Here is a 16,821-nt window from a genome sequence, read left to right as displayed (position 1 = left end):
ATTTAGAGAGTTTATGCTTGTTTCTTTAATATAACTCCTCTGAAGATCTGCCAACTTCCTAAGCTCCTTTCCCTGAGACTTCTTTTTCTCCATCTGTAATTCTGAATGTGTTTATTTTACAAGTGAAACAAAAATCTTAACTGATCTAGGGAAAGGCAATCTTTTAGGTTAACAAAGTTCTCAACTGTGCATATAAGAATATTTGTAGATATGTATCAAAACATGAGCATCAACCATCAAACGCAGGCAAGATATCATGTAGCTGATGTTGTAGTGAATCCATATTATGTTCCTAACTAAGACCATGAGAAACATTCACAATAAAACCACACAGTCCAAACACAGAAACTTAAATCATGCTCATTGAAAAGTTTGCCAAGGTTCATGAATCTTTTGAACCAACCTGGGCCTATTTTGAAACGAACACAAAACATGATTTTGTATTGAAACCAGGTGGGAGTCAGAGTTTTTTGTTATTTGGGGTTCATTTGGACTTGAAACTTGAAACTGAAATCAAAGGATAGAACCCAAAAGTCATCCAGCTGAAAAAAATCTTTCTGATATGACCAAGGAGAAATCACAGAATTTTCTTTTTTTTAAGCGAAGCAATCAAGGCATTTATGCCCTTAGACTGTGAATCATATGGTATGACTGCACACATGTTTTTGGAGAGTGTGCTGAAGGAAGACACAGCAGAGGAACATAAATAGCTGACACGTCTTATGCATGAAGAAACTCCATGTGTATCAGTCAAGGACATATGTCCTTCTGTTATCTGCTGGATATAAGACAGACAAGGGTCTGAACGTCCAGAAGTACGTACTACCATCATGAGAGAGAACTATAAGCTGTCAATTGTGGTAGAGAAACAGAAGGAATAAAGTTTTTTGCTGGCCCTGTGAGGTGCTGAGCACTCAGTGTCCTAAAAGTAGGAGTCACTGGTGGCCATAAATCTGTAACGATATGATTGTGGGCTTGCACAGAATTACTGAAGGTACATAAACAAGGGGTTGGTTTTGTCCAGTTGGAGGCCTCTAAACTGGTAGTCCAGAAGTCTTGACTCTGCTAGAAATTAACTCCCTTTGGTCTCACTTTCTCATTCTACAAAATCGGTTGCATGATGCAAAGCAGAGTACAAAGATAACATATAATATAAAACAGTAAAACCCTGAAATACACAGTTCACACTTGCTAAGGTAAATACTTAGATGGTCTTCTTTTTTTGGATAAGAGAAGGAAGAGAAACTTACAGGCAAATGTTTTTTGTCCTACTTGATAGTCATGTGAGAACAGTGGTTTAGGTTTTTTAAAAAAGTATGTGAACAATGAACAATCCACAAATCAAACATCTGAAGTAGCTTAATTTCTGAAGGCAAACTAGTAGATGAACAAGGAGCCGAATGAAGAAGAATTGGAGTTTAAAACTATTTCCACCAGGAATTATGTTTTTCACCAGCTCCTACATTAAACAAGGAGAACTTTAAATAAGTCTTTGAACAGTAACTGTTGCACATTTTATAACACAAGAGAAGGCAAGGCCAAATTAAAGCCCACTAAATTTTCAGTACCATGAAACCCTAAAGCGAAGGCTCTGGGGAACAGTTCAGTTCATTGCCATGAAAGCAAACACATGAGGGAAAACTTTGGATCCTTTTCCTACCACACACAGCTAAAGACACATGAATGTGGGAAAGAATTTGATTGACTTTTTAAAATTTTTAATGACATGACTCTAGTGTTTGTAAAAGGTACTGGATTAAGAAATCTCTGGAGATGGCAAGGACCCTGCCAGGCCAATTTTCCCATGTTGTCTCCTGGGTAGTTTGCAGGTCCATCTAGCTAGCAGAAGTAAGCCAAATTCATTTCATAAAAACATTTAGAAAGGAATCAGGCAACTCATGTTCACCTTCGTATCTCAGTCTCTGCAGGGTTTGAAACGGGCTCAAATCAAAGGGTGTCCTTGCCTCCTGGTGCGTTTCTTTTTTCTTAGATGTTAATTTCTGGATCCAAAGTTCTTCAAAAATCTACGTGTTCAGATCAGCAGCTCTGGTTCATGTTCACCTCTTTACACAGTGATCTTACTTGCTTAAAAGGATGAAAACAAAGAGCTTGCCAATGTAAAATGATCAAAGCTGTGGAAAACATTTGTTTCTAATATCATTGTGAAGGGATTTCATCGGTTTCCCTCTATAACTAATAGAGATAAGAAGTAAGATAGACAATATATTTAAATGGAAGTAGCCAAATAGAAGTAATTAATAGATATAACAAGTTAACTCTTACTGCATGGTGTCTGGCTTCATGCTGAGTTGATACACTGAAGTCAGAGGAACGACTTTGCATTTGCAGTTTTGCAGCTCTTCAAGTATGGTGTGATCAAAGCATTTTTCAATCAAAAAAATGTGAATATTAGGGCAGCAGAATAGCATTTTCTCTGAGGGAGGTAACCTATGTGCAGTTTTGGGTTCCTTTATCACACCATGCCCTCCTAGTGAACCTGGGATCACTTGACAAGGAGATAAGAGTGAGAGGATCCCACATCATGGTGGTGTTGTGTCTCATCAACCTTCCTCATTATCCAAGTTCATTATCATCAAGCCCTATGTGTATAAACATGTGAAGTGAGTGTTCACAGGATTTGGTATCTGATTAGCATTAGCAGATGGGTAAGGGACTGAGACAGTAACAACAGCAATTTTCACTTCCGCTACTCTGCTCATCTGCCTCCTGAACTGCTTTCTTATTGTTTCAGGTAATTTCCGTCCCCCCCTTTCCCAAGCCTTTCCTTTCCACACCCTTCTTCTGGCACCAAATGGGGAATGGCTATGTGGCTGAGCTCTGTCCGAGGTGCAGGATGCGGGAACAAGCGGCCAGCAGCAGAGGACAGAAACTTTAAAGGAAAATAAAAAGGTATTTCAGTATCCAGAAGATGAATGAAATGTGTCAGTTTATAAACCTAATTATTTTAAGCCAGTCTTGTGAAGGCTTGATTAATTTTTCACATTTGGTATTACCAATGCTGTCAACGCAAGAGTAACAGCTCCCAGCTGTTCTTGCCACGCAGCTTCCCAAAATGGAAGGTGACTTTGGGAGAGAGTGAATTTTGTTGTTGCTTTTTTTTAACTAACAATGATTTCCCATGCTCACAAACAAGACCAACAGCTGCCCCACACAACAGGCATGAGTCTTCACTCACACATACTGCATGGTAATGAGAAAAGAAAAGTTCAGGACAGTGACACTGTTTGCTGGACAACAAAAGCACTAACAAACTGGGCAAAGAGCACAGAAGGATTAAAAAAAAGTCTCTGATTCAAAGCAAATATTTTTATTTGAATTTTCAAATGAATGTACTTTTACTGCATTCCTTTCCTTCTGGGCTCGTTTTCCATAAACATGTTAGTGAATGAACTTTATAAACAGGACTACTTGCTAAAAGCTAATTTTAGAAACTAAGTTTTCAACTGTTTTCCAAAATCAAATTCCAAACCAAACTTTAATATGGATTTTACACTTGGCGATACAATTCGGACACACTTGGCCCACCTAAGACCATTCTGTTGACCCAGCTACAGCAAGTGCCATCCCCAGCCTCCTCCCCATCCCTACTCCTTGCCACTGCCACCACTAAAGGAAACTCTCCTGAGCTCCAAGTCCTGGAGGTGCAGCTCTGCCTCCCTTTGCTCTCTAGCTCAGTTCTGTGAAACGATCATGCTTTAAAGAATAATGTGAAACTTATTATAGTTTGCCATTTTTTTAAAACTCAAATGCAGAGGACCAGGCCAGAGACTAAAGAAATTCCTAATTAATTATTTAACCTAGCAGATCTGACAGGACAGTAACTTCTGGCAGAAGGGAAGGGACAAGCAGTCAGGAATGGCCTGGGAGTGGTAATACTTAGCACAGGTCAGCAGCACTTTGTCTGATTGCATGCTTAGAAATACAAAGTTGTGTAAGCCGTTTCATTGGGCAGCACAGCTAAAATCATCAAACAAACCGTGCAGTACTGTCCAAAATTAGTTTTCCCTAACGGGCTGCTTTCCAAATGCACCCAAAAAGTGCAACCCAGAAAGTTGTTTTTGCAAAGAAACACATGAAGAATATAAAATATGACAAGAGTAAACATGAACTTCAAGCATCAATGCCAGCAGAAAAATTGCTATCAATTAGTTGTCTAGATCTAAAGAAAAGTTGGTTCAATCACCTCTCATGGGTTGCTGCATCAACTGTTCTCCACTTCCAAAAGTAGATAAATGGCCAACCAGTGAAAATCTACACACACCTTACTGTCCCCAGAGGGTCAAGAAGCAACATATCTTCTGCTCCACTTCAGGCCCAACTCTAATAAGGTTAAAAATTAATATACCATAAGGTATAGAGACATCAAGCAATACAAAAAATACTAAAACAACACAAGAGGGTTGCAATGAAACCACAACTGTGAGAAAAATCAGAGTTAAAGGAAGATAAATCCCAGCTCTGCTTCTAACTCACTGTGTGGTCTTGGGCAAGCCACAAAGGGCCATATTTTGAACATCTTACTCACACTAGTAACCAGCTCCTTACAAAGCAGTTTTGCTTAACATTGCAGTCCATGAAACCGGCACTTGAACTATGGAAACAGCCTGAACATGGGTCTACTTATGTGAGGACAAGTTTTGCAATCTGTTCCTGGAGCTCTCTTTGCCTCCATCTATCCATAAAAACCAGATAAAAGCTCTTACTGCCATGAGAATGGTGTTGCTGGGATTCAGTCTAATTAGTTAACGTTTGCACAGCTCTTGGAAAATGCGAAGTGCAAAGTAAGGGTTATGCAGCTGGAGCAGATGTGGTTTAAACCTAATCTCCCAGCTTTGACTTTGCAGACTTTTTGAGTAGCTGCAGAGTAGAGCAGCGTGTGTGTGAAAAGAGAATAAAGGACTGTCAGGATCTCCTCTCTTGTAAGACCAAAGCCTGTATAAAAGAACACAGCACATGCTATTTTAACTTGTGCTTCTGTCTCCCTGCCCTGTTATCAAAGGAGTGGCCTGCCACAAGCCACAGACCTTTCTCTACAAATCTTTTAGTGTGCTGGGTAGTCCCAGAGATAGCTGCACACCACATCACCATTATTATATAGTGTGGGTCCAACAGCAGTACATTTCACATGTTCCAAATCTTTTCCATACATTTGGCACTGTCATACCTTAGTCCCCTAGATTTTGCTCCACCTTTCTTGTTTCCCTAATACAGTTAATGCTACCCAGCTGTTTGCAGTCAGCTTTAAAAACTATAACTAAATTAGCATTCCTGCTGAAGCTTATTCCCTGAGTATATATTCTCTATATTGCTGATGTTCTCCATGTATTTCTTGACATTCAAGTATGGCTTCACTTTTATTTGCACAGTGTTATGTTTCAAAAAATAACAGTCATTTGAAAAAAGGAGAGATGGGCCTGGAGAAAAACTCTGGATCCAAACAGTCCCTGGATGCTGGAGAAGTTTACATCCAGGCTGGATTAGAAATGTGCAAGTAAGCTTTGTTTGTCAGATTCCCTGTCCTTCTGTTAAACTGTGTCTTCTTAAAGCATGTATGCCCTGGTAATGACGAATCAAGACCTTCCCTAATGATAAATTAGGGGGATAAGTTCAATAAGAATTATATGCTTAAACTCCAGGCTTGAAATTCTGTCATGTACTGCTTGTACCCCAGCAATGCATTTAGGCATCTTTAAATTAACCTCTTTTTTTCACTTATCCTGTAAAACCCAGGAGACCCCCTGTGGTTAGTTAGTCATTACTGGTGCCCTGTGCAGGCTGCAGAGCTCCAGCACCAGGACCATGTGCTGGGGGTGTTCGGGGTGCAGCCCCACGGCCATCCCACACGGTACCTGTGCTGCAGCTTTCTCCTCCAGAGACAGGCACTCTGGGGCCCTTAGGACCTCTTTTCACCCAGGTTTGTCATTAGGCCCCTCTAAGGTGGGATGCTACCTTGGGGTGATGGTTCAGATCTTTCAGGATTGGATCCTAGAAAAAATATATGTTTTGGTAATACTGTGGTATCAGAATGTATGATTTACTTGGAAAGTGGAAATTTAAACAACCTCTCAGTATTTAATGTGTCCCTACCTGGATTTCTAAATATACAAAAAATAAATAATTTTTTATTATTCATCCTCCACACAGTCCTCCTGCTGTGTAAATATCTCTCTTGTTTGAGCGTGGCTTGCAGTCATTTATTTAATAGGATTGTTCACACCTCCTGTGCCTGACTAATGTGAATTTCTTCCCTTCCTTGTTCACCATCATTTGTACAAAACAAATTTCCTCTCCTATTCCATGTTCAAAACCTCAGCCCAGGGTGAACATGTTTCCTGCCTCCTGCTACACCCTGGGGGGCAGTGAGGTGAGTCAGCCTCGGCCACTCCTGGGAAGGTCTGAACCCCTGTCTGAGAAAGAACAGCTTAATGAAGGAGCAGGCAGGAGGGAATTAAAAATGCATCTGCACAAAACAAACCAGTCCCCGGCAAGCTCCTGCTGGCAGACTGTACACTGGCCTCCAATTCAGCAGGATATTTAAGCGGAGGCTAACTAATGATTTCACCGATGGAAAGAGGAGTCTGTGTGTGCCGAGAGTTCACTGTGTGCTGAAATAATTTGTTCAGTCAAGTTTCAAAGGCCTCTTCTGTCATCTGCAGCATTAAGGGTTGGATTATTAATTTAATGGAATGGTTGTGCTATGCAAGGAAGTGGAAAAAATTCACTTCCACCTTGGCCAGAGCAGTAAAGCCCAGAGCAGCTTTACATGTTTTTTCATTGCTGTTAGCCCCTGAAAGAAGCAAAATTGCATCCCTGCTGCTCTTCACCCTGAAAAATGTTAGTGTCAGTCCTGGCATGAACCTTCCTCCGGTTTTTGCCAGTAGGAAATCACTGATTGCAGCAGACCTCTTGTTTATCTGCTGTTGATCCCAGCAGAGCCTGCTCTCACAAGCAGTCAGTGGATCCAATACAAGCATCAGGAGTGCGTAGCACTAAGTGTGCACATTTGGGTTTCACACATTTAATTCCAGGTTTTGTCTGAGGGTCTTTAAGTGGAGGAAGGGCTGGATAATTATATAGTGGGGTGTGTGTGCAGGGGCGGGTTAATACTAATTTCATAAGAGGGACATACTTGGAAAGCAGTGGTACTGAAAGAGACCTAATGGACATTAAATTAGATATGAAATTTCCATCTGCTAAAATGGCAAAAAGCCTCATGTAAATATGGGATGCATTTACAGACAATTCATGTCACAGGCCAAAAAAAAAGGGAAACTTTCTTTTTTTAATGGCAAAGTACCAACAATGGCATAATACCTAGAATGCTACAGTCAGCTCTTGACATTATTGTGTTCAAAGAGTTCAGAGGAAATTAACAGAAATGAACAAAGGCTGGAAGAAGAGGTCTATAAAAAGTCTTAAGTGACTGTGTACGTGCTGGAGAAGGACCCAGTTAATTCATGCACCGGCCCCAGAGCAGAGCCCAGAGAGGGTGCAGCATAACCCAGGCTGCTTTAAGCTTATGTGAACTGGGCCCACCAAAATGGATGCATTTCCAATCCCAAAGTGAAATGAATCCAAATGTGGGGACTCCCCCTCTACAAAACTGAGCAGGAGTAGAGTTGGTTGTAAAATGGAGGCTTTTCAGCAGAAAATATTGAGAAAATAGAGCTATTTTTTAAAGTGTTTCCAAGAAACTGTATTCCAGCCTCCTTATATAGTACAGGAATCCAGAGATTTGCTCTGAAGATAGAGTGCTGAATTCATTGACCACAAACATTTGATGTGTGCAACTTTAATTACAACTTTCCAAAATAAAAAGGAGTGCCTGCAAATTCCAGGAAAATAATCTATTCTTTTCTCTTTTATCACTTTTAAACATAACCCATACCTCAATTTCTTTCTGTGTTTGCCACCACAATATCACGTCACTGCACCTTTTTTCCTGCGCCTGTTGTAGACATTTCTTTCTCTCAAAGAAATGGGTAATTCACAGGAACATAGTGCTCTGCTGCATGAAGTCCAAAATTCCCAACTCTACTTTGTCATGCATCCTGTCCTCACTTGACCTAAAGGTTTAATTGGTGTAGATATTTAAATATAATCCAGTATTAGCATAATATGGGTGGTAATTAGTCTCGTGTTTGAATGAAGGATTATATGCCCTGGGCTCTTTCCTTGTGTCTGCCCCTCTGGCAATGAAGAGTGGCACAGGGCTATTTCTATTAGTGTATAGCTCAGCTTAGGAGAACTCTAACAGAAACACAAGATAAATGCATTTTTGCTATTATTTTATACTTACATAAAGACTGTTAAGGCACAGACAAACACAGTGCCAAAGGTGCTTTGGAAGCAAGGACATACAGCTTCAAACTATTTTTGTACTTAGCATTTCAATCCAAAACTGAAGGCTATGACGTGCATTCTGATGAAATTTACACTTGACCTACTAATTACAAAAGTTATCGCAGGATATGCTGCTCACTAATAGGAAATAATAAATAACCATATCAACGCAAAACTGTTTCCTGTACAGCTAATTGCACAAGAGAAACTCTTTCCAGTCAAAGGAAATGATCTATTCAAAGAGCATTAACATTTCTGGCCTAATTGATAAAATGACTGAGTGGGATCAGGAAATGAAGTCCCTGTGCCTCCAAGGGACAGGGAAATGGGCTGTAGAGATAGTTCTGAGGTGGAGTTCTCACACTATGGTCAACCAAGCCTAATGAGCAGGATTTCCTTGGTGACCTGGCAGAGACTGGGAGGAACCTGCAGAAATAATGAATGGGTTCTGACATTAAAATAGGGATAGAGAGGAAAAATATATTAAAACAAGATTGTGAATGGGAATCATCATGGAATTAGCATGCAACATCTTTAAAATCCCCAGGAAGAATAAAAGCATTTTGAGGGGATCATTTAAAGGAAGAAGACTCTCAGGGTCAAAATTAGCTCTAGATGAAAACACACAGAGTTGTTGGTGTAGCAAAGACAGAAACTGGAGTAAGTTTTTCTGCTCCAACAAAACTTCCAGAGGCCTGGAGTAGCTGAGCTGTCAAGTTCCCGAGGGTTGTAGAGTGTGAAAGGAAATGGCCAAGAAGATCTGCCAAGGAATGAATCCATCACTATTGCCCATTCCCCATACTCCCTGTTCTCACATCACAAGTCATTGGAGAATGGCTTGCTGTACATTTTATTTCAGCCAGTTCCCATGTGAGTGGATAAAATGATCTGGTTTTCCAGTGATGTTTCCAGGTTTTTGAGGAGTTGTACTAAAATCAGGATATTGTCCTGCAGAGTTTGGGAAGGAGGCTGGAAGGAAGAGAATACAGGGTAAGCTCCCGCCAACCAAAAATGTGGGCCCCCAACTCATTATTTCCTATGTTCCTTCCTTCATTGTTCATCCAGTCTATCATCCCACTGTGTCATCCTGTGACATGTGTTTCACATCCCATCCCTTCCAGTTCTAAACTTTTTTTTCACCCTTCTTCTATTTCTTTCTACCCTGTCTTTCTTCCAGCAACTAGCCACACTACACAGGCTGAGTAAATGCATTCACACTGAGTGTCCTTAGAAAGGCTTCCAGAGTTGGCTTCCAAACTCTGATCACCCTCCCAGCTCAGAGCTGATGTTGAAAGACTTGCATAAATACACACCCTGTGTCAGTTCTCCTGTTCTGTTCTTCATCCTGGTGTGAATTAGGGAAAGTTCTACTAACATCAGCTATGTTACACTGGTAGAAAAATGACATGGGTGAGTGGAGAATCAGGTCCATCCATTTTCTTCTTTCCAAATGAAATGATGTAATTTGTTTGCCTTCTTAAAATGAAATGGTCTTTCAATTCTTTTTTTTCCACTGGATATCACATGGATCTTCCATTAATAATAACAATAGCTACAGGAACAGACTAATTAAAGCACACGGTCTCCTTAAGTTTTTTTATTACTGCTTTCAACATTCACTGTTGAGAGCAATGTGTATAAAAGGCAAATAACTCAAAATATTAGTTCACAAAGATTGATTCAAGTTGCTGCTCAGAAGATACTGCACCATATGGAAAATGTAACTGAGTAGCTGACAATTTTGTTTAGTTTAAACAAGGGTAGGTAAGATCTGATAATGCATGGGATCATTTTGGCACATAGTACAGCTCTCCCAGACCCATTGCATTATGCCTATCATCAAGTTAGTTCATCTAACAGCACAAAGTGGAACACCCTGACCCTTCTTATCCCTGTTAATCACTTTTAAGTAAATAATACCTCTTTGGAGGATAGTGATTCATATGCTGTAACCAAAGATATAGTCAAGCTGTGAACTGGTCTTCCTGCAGTGATAGGTAAAGTCAGGGAGCAAAGATAAGGAAGGATTTTGTCAGACTATTATCATTACTTCACTTTTTAATTGCCTATAAAAGTTTTTTAAAGCAGCAGGACCACATCGAAGAACACAATCTTTTCTGTTTTCTTTCAAGACAGCTTCTAAACAGCTGTTCTGTTTCTCCCCCATTGTCACCTATTTAATTTTAAGATAAGGGATCCTTAGGAATCATTTCCTCTGTGAGCAGCTAGGAAAGGTTATATATCACTAAGTTGTCCCTTGCTATTTCCTTTAAAAAAAGTCAGTCCAATTCTTGGTTTCCTGAGGCAATGTTATAGTCCTGATCATTCAGGGCAAAAGCTGAGCAAGATGTTGAGGAGCCCTGCAGTTCAGACATTTACTTTTCCACTTTCCTTTCTGCTTTCCTTTCCCAGGATCAAAGCCTGCTTCATACCAATATGCTCCTGGATCACCACAGCCTGCAATAAGTAGGACCAGGCTTTTGCTGAGCTGCTTCTGGCAGGATTTTGGAGAGCTGGGCAGACAGCTGTCATTCCCTCCCTTATGATTTTTAAGTTTTTCATTGAGATATGGAGCTGAGGTGTATCTTTAGCACACTCATTAAGCTGGCAGTCATGGGCACAACTCTACGCACCCAAAATGATTGTCCACACTGCAGAGGACAAAGTGATGCAGAATCACCAAGCTACCTTGGATTGAGCTGTCATGCAGTGTGTGTCCAGGTAGAGATACTTGCTCAGGTCCTCAGGTTGGGACAGCAGTGCTCGCACACCATGTTTCCAGGGCTGGTGACCCATACAGTTATATGACCAAAATTTTGTCGCTATGATGTTTTATAGTAATGTTTGTTCCTGTTGTGGATAAAAAGCCAAGATTTCACTCCACAAAATGTTATCCAAACTGCTCAGAAACCAGAGTCAGTTTGTCTGTGTAAAGATGGATGATGTGTGCAAGACAGGTACTTTGCAATGGACAGGTCAGGAAGCTCCACTTCATATGTTAGACAGAAATATTAAAAGTTTAATTTCTCAATCCATTTAAATGAAACACATCATGTTTCAAGAAATGGTGACTGTATGCTTTTGTCCTTTTATTCGTGAGATCCTGTAAGTAAAGACTGTGCTGGAGCAGACCTGGCTGTGGATTTGATTTTGTTTTGATTCGCTCTTTCACATTTTGCTGAGTCTGGGGGAAAGGTTTGCACAGTATTTGACTTGCCTTCACAATGAGTAGGTTCAATACATTGAGACATTTAACACGTTTGGATGCTTTTATTCCATCAATTCCCTAAGTACTCAGATCATGGTGTCCATTGTTAGTTTTTGTCAAAGGTTTTGTCTAACAAGTCTGTTCAGTGAACAGCAAGAGGTCAAATGCCCATCTGGTGTAAATCAACAGTACCCCACTGAAGTCCACAAAGTCAGGGGAGCTGTGCCAGTTTACACCAGCTATCTGGGCTCAGGGTTTGTGCTGGACTATGTGAAGTCTTTCGAGGTGTTTGCAGTTGGCTTGAACACATTTATCTTCACCACCTCAGTTAGAGAGCACTGATAATTTCTAGAAGCAGACCTTGAATGCTTTATTTCCTGAGAAACTGATATAGCATAAAAGTGTGCCTTTTGTAAGGTCTGGGAAACATATGTAAACTGCTTTGGCAGAGAACCAGTCCTTCGTAACTAACTAAAGCTGAATGAAAGTCTTGTCTGTAAGACACGTTCTTCTTGCATGGAAGTTTTCTGCAGATGCCCGTATTATCTTTTTTATGTCTTTACTTGCCATGATATACATAGAGCAGTCCTATAAGTTCCTCTGATTTTTTTTTAAATTCTCAACTATTAATAAAATTTTGTTTCCCTACTTATGTATTTTAAGCATTTGTCAGGTCTGCATAGAACTTGAAACAGTTATGGTTTTGTTTACCATAGAATAGAGGGGGGGAAAATACAGAAGAACCAAAATCTTGCTTTTACTAAGTGAGTGAAAATTTTTCTTATGCACTAAAGATTTGTGATAGTCCTTAGGAACAGATATCTAGCATGACTTTATATTCCAATGTAGAGCAAAAATGAGAGGTCTAGAAGGATTCCACAGCATGGCTTTGTCTTGGCGTTATTTCAGCCTCCACAAGAAAATGAGGGAGCTTCCTCTATAGCACAACAAAAGCCCATGCAACAAATAATTCATTCACAGTGTAGTGTGAAACTGAATCTACTCCATGTTCAGTACCATAAACCAGGCAAGTGAAGGATTATAATCCTATAAATTCATGTATACGTAGCCAAGCACACGCAAAGCTAAGCTTGCTGAAATTACAGAATACTTTGCATTTCTTTAATTCACTTTTATGTAAACAAAATAGAAAGGGCATACCCAGTGCTTTACTGATTGACACCATCACCATGCTCAAAAATCGTTTTAGTATCTTTGGAACAACTTTTCTTTGTGTGTTTGTATCTCCTCACATACGGTCCTCTTCTATCTTCTGGAACTGAATGAAAAAAAATTCAATACTTTTATAGAGACATGCAACATTTCAGTTCCAAAAAGATGTCGTAAATAGTTTAGTGTCAGAGCAGAGCTTAAAAAAATAACAAAAGAATATGTTTTTGAAGTTTTTGATCTTATCATGACCTTTGAAACTTGCTGGGTAGTGAATTCATTAAAAAGATGCCAAAATATACACTCAAGGTCTCAAATTTATTTAGTGCTATAGAAGCCTTCCATTCCAGGAAGAAATGCATCACCAACTGAATGTGTATATCAAACACCAAACTGAACTATGCAGTGCTAATGGTAATTTCTTGAATATTGAACGGTTAACATTGAAATCCTGATTCAATGAAAACAATTTTTTTTTAGAGATTCTACATTTCTTCCAGACTTTGTTTATGGCAATCAGGTTATGCAATGCATAATTCAGATCAGAATTTCCACTGTACACAACCAGTAACATGTGATGCAAATTAAGGGTGGGCAAACCCATTCAGATACAGACAGGATGAACAAACTTGAACCTCAAATGAGAATTTACTCCAAGGTGCTCAAAACGTGCTTTCAGATTTGGAATGTTTATTCTTTCATTTTCAATCACTTTTGTATTTCTTCATTGTGAACAGGCTAACAAGTACACATAAATAAATATTGTAACACATGCTTTCTTAAATGACTCTTTCTACTTGTCTGTTTTTGTGACCAACACCATTGTTCCCGCCAGCAGTGCCAGTCTCAGTCCAGCATTCATTTCTTCTCCCATTCAGCACTTGCTTTTCAATTATCTCCTATTTCACACATTCAGTCCCCAAACTGTGTTAATTTACATCATCTTGAGACTCATCGATTTAGGAATTACACATATTCCTTTGCTTCATTGCAAAATTCTGAACACTTCTGCACAACCCTAAGCACAAATCCCAAATAGTAACTTTAATAAATGTTGATACAAATGAGCAAACAAGGACTGCCCCAAACTCTGAAATGTTTAAGAGGACCAGTAAAATGTATGCTAGGTAAAAGGACACAAGAAAAAGGGAAGCAAAGAGTGGAAAGAATATAGGAAACAAATAAACCAACCCCTCTCACCCCTTCCCTTCATCCCAGGAGCTGCAGTTTGAGTAGAGGGAAGACAGGTGTCTCCTGGACTATATCCAGTTTTAAATTTTGCAGACAAACTCTTGCTTCCCTTTGCCCTGATACTAGGAATTTTAGTCAAATTAAACAGCACTTAGACACATGAATTGATCGCTCAATTCTTAAGTAGTTTTTTTTTTCACAGCTCTTGCTTGAACCAGTAAACTCCATAACAGGAATTATTACAGAAGTCAAAACTTTGTGAAATCTTTTGAATACCTAGAACCAAAACCTTCCCTCTGCTTTGAGGGAGCTGCTTCAGAACCTGAATGGGAAAAACTGGTCCAAGGATATTTAATCTTCTCTGCTTGCAAAGAGTGACAGTGAAGGAAACAATTCAGTAGCAAACCCAGACAAACATTGAGGTAGTGGTCAAGCAGCCTAAGGAATGCCATGGAATATTCAGCATTCATGGAAAGAGAATGCATGGAGAATGCCACACCTCAGGCTTCTGGTACCCCTTGCAGCTCCAATAGGTGATGGGTAACTCCATGGACACCATCTCATTTCTTCTTAAATGTGCAGAACCGCAGAGGCAGTAGTTTTTTCCCTTCCTGGAAGAACTCTCTTCTTCCAGTTCCAGCTCTGTTGATCAGTGGGCCCCAAAGGGACAACACAGAAGTTATACCACATGTGGAGAGATGAAACAGGTTAACCTGCTTCAAAGTACAACACTTACAGTTAGTCAAGTTTGGCGAGGGGGCACATGGGGAAGAACTGTACTTACAGTCAGGATGGAGCTTGAATGCATTACCCGGGAAATATAAGTTTCTTTGTAGAAAATCAAAGTCATCCATCCTATCCCAAGCAGCCAGCACACCCACAACTGCAGAGCAGTTGTGCATTCAGGTGCCCGTGACCAAAGGAATCACCCAGGGTTGGAGCTCTGTGAAAAACTTCACAGAACTGGCAAAAAAAAAAGGACAATTAAACACTTTTTCGAAGCAGCAAGATATTTTTCACCCTTACCTCAACGTTTTCACAAAAATTAAAGGCAATTTTCATTTGTTGTCTAAGGGTGAAGCTCTTTTCTGAACAGAAGGTCTAATATTAAGCCTAGGGAAAATATAACAACATAATTAAGTAGGCAGGAACTAGCTTGTCATTTGAGAGGAAATGCTGCTATTTTGAAAAGAACAAGGCTTCAAAACTCCCATGAAATATAAATTTTTAAAAATGTTACAAGTCAGCGGTGACATCTTTTCTAGATAAAAGGGATGTATTTCAGTTAAAAGTTGTTAACTTTCAACTTTTTGGGTTTTAATACAAAAAATGGTCAACTTTTTCACCAAGAGATGTCTTGGACATTATTGAAAGGCTTTGTTTTGACTCTTTTTTCAAAATAGACATTTGTTAGAACACATGTCTTAACGTATTTAACTTTAAATGAAAACTGCATTCCTCTTTGAAAACTTATTTTGTTAAAAAATCCTATTGATGTTAATTTCCAAGAGTTGTGCCTGTTTTTCCTTGAGCAAAAAGTTGATGCATTCAGCCCTGCTGGGATTAGTTTCTGTAATTCTGGACTACAATAAAGTACTTTGGCTTGTTTTATGTGCCAGATATTAATTAAGTAATGCTATTTTAATTTAGATGGAGCTGACTAGCATATTAGCAGTATTTCATTCTTGGACTTCCCTCACAATTGAAAATTGTATTTTTTTAATCATTATCAGTTATAGCATCTACTCAATCATTTTGCTCATTTTCTTACTATGGTGTAATTAGAGACACAATCTGCACTTCTGTAAATTTATAAGCCTGTTGTTAGGAGTTAAAACACAATGCATTTACAACTTGCATTATCATAAATATAAGTGCCTCTTCACATTCATTACAACAGAATATGATCCAGAATCCCGTATTTTAATTCTGAGATCAAGAAGTATCCATACATTTCTAAATTACTTATTCTACTTTTTAATCAGGTATTTTCACCATTTTATCCTTGTACAGACCTGTTAACTTGCATTTAACTAATGTCTCTCTTCCAGACTGGCATGGAAAATCCACCGCTTCTCTGTAAGTTGTTTGAAAAGTTATCATCACTGTTAAATTTGTGCATTCAGGGATAATTATGTTATTCATGCTTATTCAGAAGACTCATTTCTCCTTTTTACATACCGTGTGTTCTCTTGTTGTCAGAAAATGCCACATAAACCAAATTCAGTACTGTATTTGGTCCTTCACTCCAAAAGGTCCATTGATTTCTGGATGGCAGCAGTCTGTGCAGGACTGATTTTTTTTATACTTTGTTTTCAGGTGGCTGTTGTATATTAGGTTTTGTGTGTTCTGATAAAATTATGGTTTGGGATGAAATATATGAAGAATATTTAAGCAATGTATGAAAAATAAACAAGATAAATGCTGCATCTTTGAAAAGGGGAGAGACTGAACAATATTTCATAGCTATTTTTTGAGAACAGTTGGTTTAAATTTCCAAATAACTTTTGTTTCAAAGGGACAGTATCAAAATACATGCAAAAAATAAAATTCTAAATAAGGCACAATAAATTATTTCACTGCTTAGGTATTGGATTTCAAAGGGAGAAGAGAGTATGCACAAGGATATTGGAGTGGACTATATTGTATCTTTGGGAATTGCTGTCAAGTATTGATGAAAACAGAGAGACTGTCGGAGATCAGATAAAAGAAAGAAATGATTACATTTGGAAGAACAATGTGAAATGTGTGGCCAACAGAGATTTCAAATGTAAGCTAATAGCAATCCACGAAAGAACAAAGCTGGAGGAAGTCCCACATATTGAATCGCATTTAGAGTCAGTTGGCATATGTAAAAATTTTATGGTGCATTTTTCCTCATTTTGAAA

The sequence above is a fragment of the Phalacrocorax aristotelis genome, chromosome 3 (genome assembly GCF_949628215.1).
Source record: "Phalacrocorax aristotelis chromosome 3, bGulAri2.1, whole genome shotgun sequence".
Classification (NCBI taxonomy): Eukaryota; Metazoa; Chordata; class Aves; order Suliformes; family Phalacrocoracidae; genus Phalacrocorax; species Phalacrocorax aristotelis.
The sequence above is the reverse complement of the archived record's forward strand: the minus strand, read 5'-3'. Positions refer to the sequence as shown.